Genomic DNA, 9,208 nt, shown 5'->3' with positions numbered 1-9,208 from the left:
ATCTGGAAAACAAGACATTGAAGAAGTAGTAACGTTTTAAATGAAGCCATAAAAATTATAGTCCTCTTCGTTGTTTCATTCAGTGTTACTTCTTTTTTTTATATGAAGGTTATTTATTAATCCTGAGAGAGAGAGAGAAGGGGAGGAGCTGAGAGAGCGGGAGAGAGAATCCCAAGCAGGCCCTGCACTGTCAGTGCAGAGCCCCTATGTGGGGCTCAAACTCACAAATCACGAGCTCATGACCTGAGCCTAAACCGAGAGTCAGATGCTTAACCGAGTCACCCAGACGCCCCTCATTCAGTGTTATTTCTTAATTAATTCTTGTTTTCCTTCATCTTGGGTTAACAGCTTTATAAATCAGTTTTCCATTAAAGTTTTAGAATTATTATTTTTTTTTTTAAGTAGGCTCCCCGCCCAACGTGGGGCTTGCTTCTTACAACCGTGAGAGGAAGCGTTGCACGCTCTACTGACTGAGCCCGGTGCCCCTAAAGTTTTAGAAATCCTCATCCAGTTCAGTTTTATGGTCTTAAAATTAATAAAATCCTAGATTTTAGAATACATGTCATGTTCTTTTCCGTGGATTTTTTTGAAGATGCAGCAGTTTTGCAGGAAGACTTTTGCAGAAGCATCAGAGTAAAAAATGTAAATGACAAAAGACTTTAAAAATAGCCATGTTCAGGGGCACCTGGGTGGCTCAGTCGGTTGGGCGTCCGGACTTTGGCTCTGGTCTCGAGGTTCGTGGGTTCAAGCCCCACATGGGACTCTGTGGTGACAGCTTGGAGCCTGGAGCTTGCTTTGGGTTCTGTGTTTCCCTCTCCCTCTCTCTCTCTCTGTCCCTACCCCTCTCATGTTCTTTTTCTCGCAAAAGTAAATAACCATTAAAAAAAAATTTTTTTTAAATAGCCATGATCAAATATCTGGTGCAAGTTCATATAGACACAAAAATGATGCAATTGACTTAATTATTGACATAACTAAAGTGACAAGATTTCAGAGGCAAATACAGAAAGTTACATAGTTGTAAAACAAACGAACAAAAACCCCATAGGTCTTTTAATATTGAAATGACTCGGGTTTTTCCCCTAAGTAATCGAAGACCTCATAAGGGCAATGTGAAACACAGGAAATTATTTTCATAAGACACAGAATCCTTGAATCTTTGTTTCCTAGGCAGATTACAGTAAAGGTAAAGAAAAACCTTTGCTTGCAATTCCTTATTAAGAGCAGACTAATAATGTAAAAGAAAATTGTGATTTAACAAAAAGAAAACAAATTCTAATTTTTTACCAGTTACAATACTTTCGATATTAAAGCTCTTCTTTTTTTCTAAACTTAAATCCATTCCAATCTTAGCCACACATAAAATCACTTTCTCAATATTCCATTTTCACAAACTTTCTACAACCTTCTGTATCCATTTATGTTTTGTCCGATCTCTTTCCCTTTCTTACTCTGGAATAATCATTTTAATTCAGGACAAAATTGCTCTCTTTTTTTCCTTACTGAACTACAAGAACAAGAAAAAAATCCCACATCCTTTATACCTTTTCTTATCCAAAAACGCATTCTATTTTCCATACCTACTTTTCATATACAGTCATCTTCTTTCACCCATATTTCTTTTTTCTTTCTTTTTTTTTTTTTTTTAGAGAGAGCGCACAAGCGAGCGTAGCGTGTGAGCATGCGAATGGGAGGAGAGGGAGAGAGAATCCAAAGCAGGCTCGAAGCTCAGCGTTTAGTGCAATGTGGATCTTGGTCCCTTAACCCTGGGATCATGACCTCAGCCAAAATCAAGAGTTGGATGCTCAACTGACTGAGCCACGCAGGCTTAAGGTATTTTTCTTGTTGAAAAATTTTGAAGACGTGGAGATGGCATAAACTTACTTGACTAGTAAACCCAGGTAGAAAAAGATGTACATTTGCATTACATTTAACATTGGCAACTCCAAAGACCTCTGACTTGTGTGTATCAGCAATTATCCTAGATTATGTGAAACTTGAAAAACATTTGGGGTAGTCTCTCTGAGAGTATACTTGATTCATATAAATATTTAATTTTCTTTAATCCAATTAAATAGAGCTCTTCACAATTAATTTTAGCAGCACTGTCCAGGGGTACAAAAATATCACATAATCTATAACATACATATGTAGGCATACATAAATGGACGGATGCAGACAGAGATCGTATAGCTTTTTTTTTTTTTTTTCTTTTTTAATTTAGCCATGTCTCAGGGGTACAAAGATCAAAAGAACAGCTGGATCCAAATTGTGTTTCTGGCGGGTGGACTGAGTTAAGGTTACCTGTTCAGATGGCCCAAATTTTTTACTGAAGATTTTTTTTATTTGCCTGTTCTAAGGATTCTTTTAGAGCTATTTTTGGCTAGAAGCTTCTGCATAACAATCGAAGAATGCATCCTATTGTCTCTGAGCGGTTTGGAATCCTCTCTTTTAAGGATGCTCCTTAAGGTAGACTTGCTAAGTTAAAGGTTTCCCAAAGTGGCCACTACAGTCGCAAAAGTTCACCCCTTTTCCAAAATGCTCAAGATGCAGGTCAATAGACCAGGTGGAACCCATCTTTGCCTTTAGATTTCCCCAAACCTCTCCTCCAACGGCTGTTCCAAAACCCACGGAATCACATGTTTCCACTCCTTTTGAAAATAATAGGGTAGGTAACTTAACCAAGAAGGTTACCCACGCAAAAATGCACAGTCAAGTCATCGAGCTTAAAACACAAAGAGAGCAGAGTTCAGATCCAAGAGAGGCTGAGCCTCAAATTCAAATGCACAGTCAAGTCATCGAGCTCAAAACACAAAGAGAGCAGAGTTCAGATCCAAGAGAGGCTGAGCCTCAAATTCCAAGGTCAGCAAGAAAGCAGTGACCTCAGTGGGCTTGTGGGTATCAGCACCTATTTGTTCCCTGGCCTCCGAGGCATAGGGAGTGTTCCTTGGATCCCACTTGAGATGCCATAAAATGTCAAAAGTTATAAATACAGAAGTAAAAGCAATGGACCACTGAAGTAGTAATTAGTAAAAGTTTATTTTGCACACCAGAAAGACAGTTTGCCAACCAGGAATGCTCAAACCAAAACATGAAATGACATTCAGGGGTATGTTGGTAGAAAGCAGCTCATTATACTGAGTGGGCAATGACTGTTCATTCCTCGCAGTGATTGATTAGAATATTAGATTTTTCTTCAGATGCTAGGAATTGGTCAGTGGTTACTTCATATCAACCTTGGGAAACAGTTTAAGTTCACTCATGATTGATTTCCAGAAGCATAAGCAAGAAATGACCCAGGTCAAGTTGGTCTTGCAGAATAAGCTCAATTAAGCTTTGTTTGTATGCTTTTCTTTTTTCTTTCTTTCTTTTTTTTTCTGCCCAGGGAATTTCAAGGCAGGTCTTCATTTGTTTTTTATTTTAACATTGGAAAACAACCTCCAGGTTGCTGGGAGAGATCTTGGCACATATATGGAATTGAAAGACATCCAAAAAGCCTGCAGTTATATGATGCTCTAATTCTTAAAAAGGAAGAGTGATAGAGAAAGGGACTCAAAAGTTTCTAGTTGCAGTGCTCTCGACAAAAAAAAAAAGGGATCACAGAGTAAATGGTTACAGCTATCAAATAAAACCTGAACTCTAGCGTTCCTTGCTAGAATCTCCTGGGAATCAGTATATGTTGAAATGGTGTCCAGAGGCCGTTGCTTAGTTTTCTTTTGTTTGAGATTTTATAGATCTGTAGAGGGCATGCAGGAAAAGGGCAGAAATTGATAAACGGTTTCTACTGATAAACTATAAACACTGACTTTCCAATATTAACTGCCTTAAGGTAACTCAACAGTATGGTTTAAGAGTCCTACAGGATGCTGGGGGAGAGAAAATGTAGGCATTCATTCTTAAATTCCTTTATTTGCATAATTTATGTTGTTGAGATGACTTAGGGCAGAAGATGCCCTCAAGAAGTTTCTCCTCTAATATAAAAGAGAACATATGTACAAAGATCATGAAAACACGGGCTCTGATTGGAAGAGGTGACGAGATGTATGTGGTTTCTGAAACCAGCATTCCTGGGCTCAAATCTTCGATGCTGATACTTTCTGGATGAACTTGGTCATTGATATATGCAGTCTTTGTCTCAGTTTTCTTAAATGCAAAATGGTAAAAATGCTAATTGCCTTGTAAGTTTATGATGTTAGAAGAGTGTCTGGCATGTGATAAGCACAATAATAGTGCTTTTTCTTAATTTAACATTGGCAATATTACTACTGAATTGTTTTATTTATTCATTCATTTATTTATTTAATTTTGGAGAGAGAGAGAGAGAGCGCGAGAGAGAGACCGCGCACGCGCGCACGCATGGGCGGGGGAGGGACAGAGGGAGAAAGAGAGAGAAAATCTTAAGCACCCTCCAAGGCCCGTGCGGTATCCCAGCTTGGTGCCCGATATGGGGCTTGATCTCATGAGCCAAAATCAAGAGTCGGACACTCAGCCACCTGAGCCACCCAGGCACCCCGGAACTGTTTATTAAACCCCCAGATGGAGACAAAAATTAGGTAGTTGGGGTTCCAGAGAGAGGTGCAGGGTCGGGATGTAATTTTGGTTGTCATATGCATATAGTTGTTCTTTAAAGCAAATGGACCAGATGAAGTCACCAAGGGAATGCGTGTAGACGGATAAGAGGGTATGTCTAAGGATGGAACTCTGGAGCAGTCTAGCATTGCTAGGTCTGAAAGATGAATGGAAGGCATCAGAAAAGATTGAGAAATGAAGCTTCTCTGTAATAGACTGAATTGTCACCCCCCACAAAATTCATGGGCTGAAACCCTAACTCCCAGAATGTGACTGTATTTGGAGATAAAGCATGTAAGGAGGTGATTAAGTTAAGATGAGGCTGTTACGTTGGGCCCTAATCCAATAAAGTGAGAAGCTGAGGGACCATTTGCAAGCCCAGAGGGAGGGAGAGCTCAGGAAGAAAGAATTGGCCGATACCTTGATCTTGGGCTTTTTAGCTTGGGTGAGAAAATACATATTTATTGTTTCAGCTGCCTACTGGTGTTTTACACAGCGGCTCTGGCCAAGGAATACAGTCTTGTATGGTCAGTAAAAATCAGACATATTTGTTGTCTCACAGCCAAAAAGAAAGGAGTCTTGGGAATGCAGGGATTATCTGAGTGAGGTGCTACTGATGGGTTTGAATGACTCAGAAACCAGAAGGGAATGTTCTGTATGGTGACGCGGAGGTTATCGGGTAGAACGGTGATTAGAATCCTTTGAGGAGGAGAGCAGAGGTGTGGATTTTGCGGCAATGAGAATACACAGCCCTTCAGAAGTTTTGCTGTGAATGGGAGTTGAGAAATGGGGTTGTGACTGGAAACGGCTGTGGGGTCTCCGTAGGGCTTGTGCGCGCGTGCGCCCATAGGTATTGTTGGGTGTGAGGCATAGGACAGCAGCCAAGCCGGTTTCTGGCTTGAGCCACCACTAGGCGGTCAAGACAGTTACTGAGACAGGGGTGCATTTGGAAGTTAGGTGATCACAGATCCTTCCTTCCGTCTTCCGAAATTTCACCACTAAACCGGACTCTACATATGTGTCTTTTCAGCACAAGACAGAGGAGTAAGGCAAAGATGGCTTTTTCAACTTAATAGATTTCCGGGACTGAATGCAGCCTGGACACAATGGACAAATTGTAACCAAACGAGAAATTCTCAAATGTCCGCTTTTAGGGGATCAAACACAAATTGGCAAATGTCTGTAATTTGTTTTCCTAAACTTTTTTTTCTTTAATGTTTATTTATTCTTGAGAGAGAGACAGAGTGTGAGCCGGGGAAGGGCAGAGAGAGAGGGAAACACAGAATCCGAAGCAGGCCCCAGGCTCTGAGCTGTCAGCACAGAGCCCGACATGGGGCTCGAACTCACGAACTGCGAGATCATGACCTGAACCGAAGGTGGATGCTCAACTAACTGAGCCACCCAGGTGCCCCAGCACAGACTCGTATGCAGTAGTTACTCAATAAATACAGGTTGAGGGGTGCCTGGGTGGCTCAGTTGGTGAAGTGTCTGACTTCGGCTCAGGTCATGATCTCACAGTTTGTGAGTTCAAGCCCCGCGTCGGGCTCTGTGCTGACAGCTCAGAGCCTGGGGCCTGCTTTGGATTCTGTGCCTCCCTCTCTCTCTGCCCCTCCCCCCCTTGTGCTGCGTCCCTCTCTCAAAAATAAACGTTAAAAAAATTTTGTAACAAACAAAAAAAGATCTATCCCCAGCACCGCAGATATTTTCCTCAGGTTCCCTTACAGTAACTCTTACAGGCAACCACCTCTATAATTTCTTTCATCATGGGTTAGTTTTGTTTCTTCTGGAACTTCATTTGAATAGAATCATGCAGCATCTGTTTTGTTTTTGTTTGTTTCAATCTTCTCTGTACAACTATTTTAAAAAGGCTTACCATTCTTGGGATACGCTGTTTTTCAGAATACATACATATACTCTGAAAAATATATATATATATATATATTGGAGAGGGGTTTTAAAGTATCAATTAGAGTTTACTTTTTCTTAATGCTTTTATTGAACTGTTTCAGAAGCATTTGATGAAAAAAGTAGTTTATGTCTCCATTGAACTTTTTGGGCACCATTGTTGAAAATCAATTGACGGTATATGCGTGGCTCTATTTCTGAATTCCCTGTTCTGTTTTATTGATTTATGTATCTAACTTTATGCCACTATAACACCCTCTTGATTACTGTAGCTTTATAGTAAATCTTGAAACGAGAGTACTTATTCCTCCAAACTCGTTCTTCTTTCCAAGATTGTTTTACCTATATTACTTTGTTTTTCCATATAAATTATAGAGTGACTTTGCCAATTTCTACTTTCAAAATACTGGAATTGATATGTTAACATTGAATCTTTCAATGTTTGATTGTGGTGGATCTTTCATTTATCTTCATCTACTTTAATTTCTTTCAGTAGTGCCTTGTAATTTTCTGTTTAGACATCTTTCACATCATTTGTTAAATATATGTCTAATTACTATTTTTTTCATGCCGTTGTAGATGGGGTTTTCAAACTTCTACTTTCAAATTGTTTGGTTCTAGTATAGAGAAATACAATTTGTTTTGGGGGGGTATTTACTTTGTATCCAGTAATCTTGCTAATTTCACTTATTTCTAGTGGTTGTTTTATATAAATGGACTAGAATTTTCTACGTAAACAATCATGTCTGTGAATAAAGACACCTTGACCACCTTTTTTATGACTTTTATTTCTTATCTTGATGGATTATACCATCTAAGGTCCCCATTCAATATTAAATAGAAATGATGAGAATGGGGCACCCAGGTGACTCTGACGGTTAACCGTTGGACTTCGGCTCAGGTCATCTCAAAGCTTGTGAGTTGGAGCTCTGCGTCGGGCTCTGTGCTGACAGCTCGGAGCCTGGAGCCTGCTTCGGATTCTGTGTCTCCCCCTCTCTCTCAAAAATAAACAAAACAGTCAAAAAAAAAAAAAACACGAAAGGAATGACGAGAACAAACACCCTTCCATTGTGCCTAGCTCTTACATTCACTAGCTGTGTGCCTTGCAAGTCACTTAACTTCGTTGTACCTCAGTTTCCTAAACTTTTAAATAATAATAATAATACCCATCTCAAATGGTTGTTGTAAATATCAAATGAGTTAGTGTGTGTAAAACCCCAAATAAACAGTGCATGGCATTTTGCATAAGTACTACATAAATGCTGGTGCTATTATTTCCATTATTACTTGTTTTATAATAAAAGGTACCATAAATTTGCTTTGATTTGAAGTTTGGTTGGGTCATATGTGTTCTCCTATTTGGTGTTCTCACTGTGGTTTTTTTTTTTTTAATCACTTTATTGAGGTTGATCGACATGTAAGAAGCTGTACCTATTTAAGGTGTACAACTTGATGAGTCTAGAGATGAGTATATACTCGTGAAATCACCATCATCAAGGCCCTAGACCTTTCCGTCATCACTGTGATTATGTTTTAAAGAGGATACAGTGGCTGTTAACAATTTTGTCTTCAAATCAGGCACTATGCAGATATGTGATTTAAAATTTTCAGGTAGTAACATTACTGTAATTTAAATTTGTGTTCATTTATAGTCTTATACCTAAGATAAAAATTACCATCGATCTAGATTTCTCCCCTTACTTACTGATTTTCGGAACCCTAATTTTCCGGTATTTGAGGTCTTAATTTTGTTTCACCTGTGTGTCTGGTATAGCATATCCTTGACTTTTTGTTTCTGTTTCTTTTCTCCGCTGTGTATATGAGGAGCATGATTTCTGAGCACTTCTGTATCTGAACATAATGGTCTTTTTCCCTCAGTAATGGAATACAGCTTGTATATTTAATTCTTGGACCACGAAGTTTTTATCTTCACACTGTATAGAAATATCATCTCTAGCTGCTTCTGTCATTTAATATTGTTGAGGTGGAGTTTGAGGCTAGCCTAATTTATGTCCAACTGGGGACAGCCTATTTTTTTTCCCCCCTCAAGCATTTCAATTTCAACTTCATGTCAAGATTTGTTTAGGTGTAGACATTTTTACACTGATTTTTCCTGAAACTTGATGAAATATTTCAATCTCTGTACTCGGCTTTTGATGTTTGTTGTTGTTGTTCCCTATTTTTGTGCCTTTAGAAAGTTTTCTACTTGGGTTGTGTTTATTTTATTTATTGTTTGTTTATTCCTTCTTTCTTATTTCACTTGCCCCCCCCCTTTTTAAAATTTTTAATGTTTATTTTTGGGAGAGAGAGAGAAACAGCGTGAGCAGGGGAGAGGCAGAGACAGAGGGAGACACAGAATCTGAGGCAGGCTCCAGGTTCTGAGTTGTCAGCACAGAGTCCGAGGCGGGGCTCAAACTCACAAACCACAAGATCATGACCTGAGCTGAAGTCGGACACTTGACCAACTGAGCCACCCAAGCGCTCCTCACTTGGCCCTTTTTTAAATTAAAATAGAGAATCTGTATAATATATCTCTGTCCTCTGCTCTGTTAGCTTCTCTATCATTTTTTGCCCTGCCTTTTTCTTCTGCAGACTTGAGTGTCTCAAGCCTGTGTTTGAATGCTATATTTGCATGATTGGTTCATTCTATTCTTTATTATCTCAGAAAATTTTTCTGTGTCTTGAAGTGATTGTGGCACAACATGATGGTGTACAAACCTGTGATTCTGACCAA

Source organism: Lynx rufus, unplaced genomic scaffold (genome assembly GCF_022079265.1).
Source record: "Lynx rufus isolate CCGP_SWC_20201006 ecotype Redwood Valley unplaced genomic scaffold, mLynRuf1.p SCAF_19, whole genome shotgun sequence".
In the NCBI taxonomy this organism is placed as follows: domain Eukaryota; kingdom Metazoa; phylum Chordata; class Mammalia; order Carnivora; family Felidae; genus Lynx; species Lynx rufus.
Note: the sequence above shows the minus strand (reverse complement) of the source record.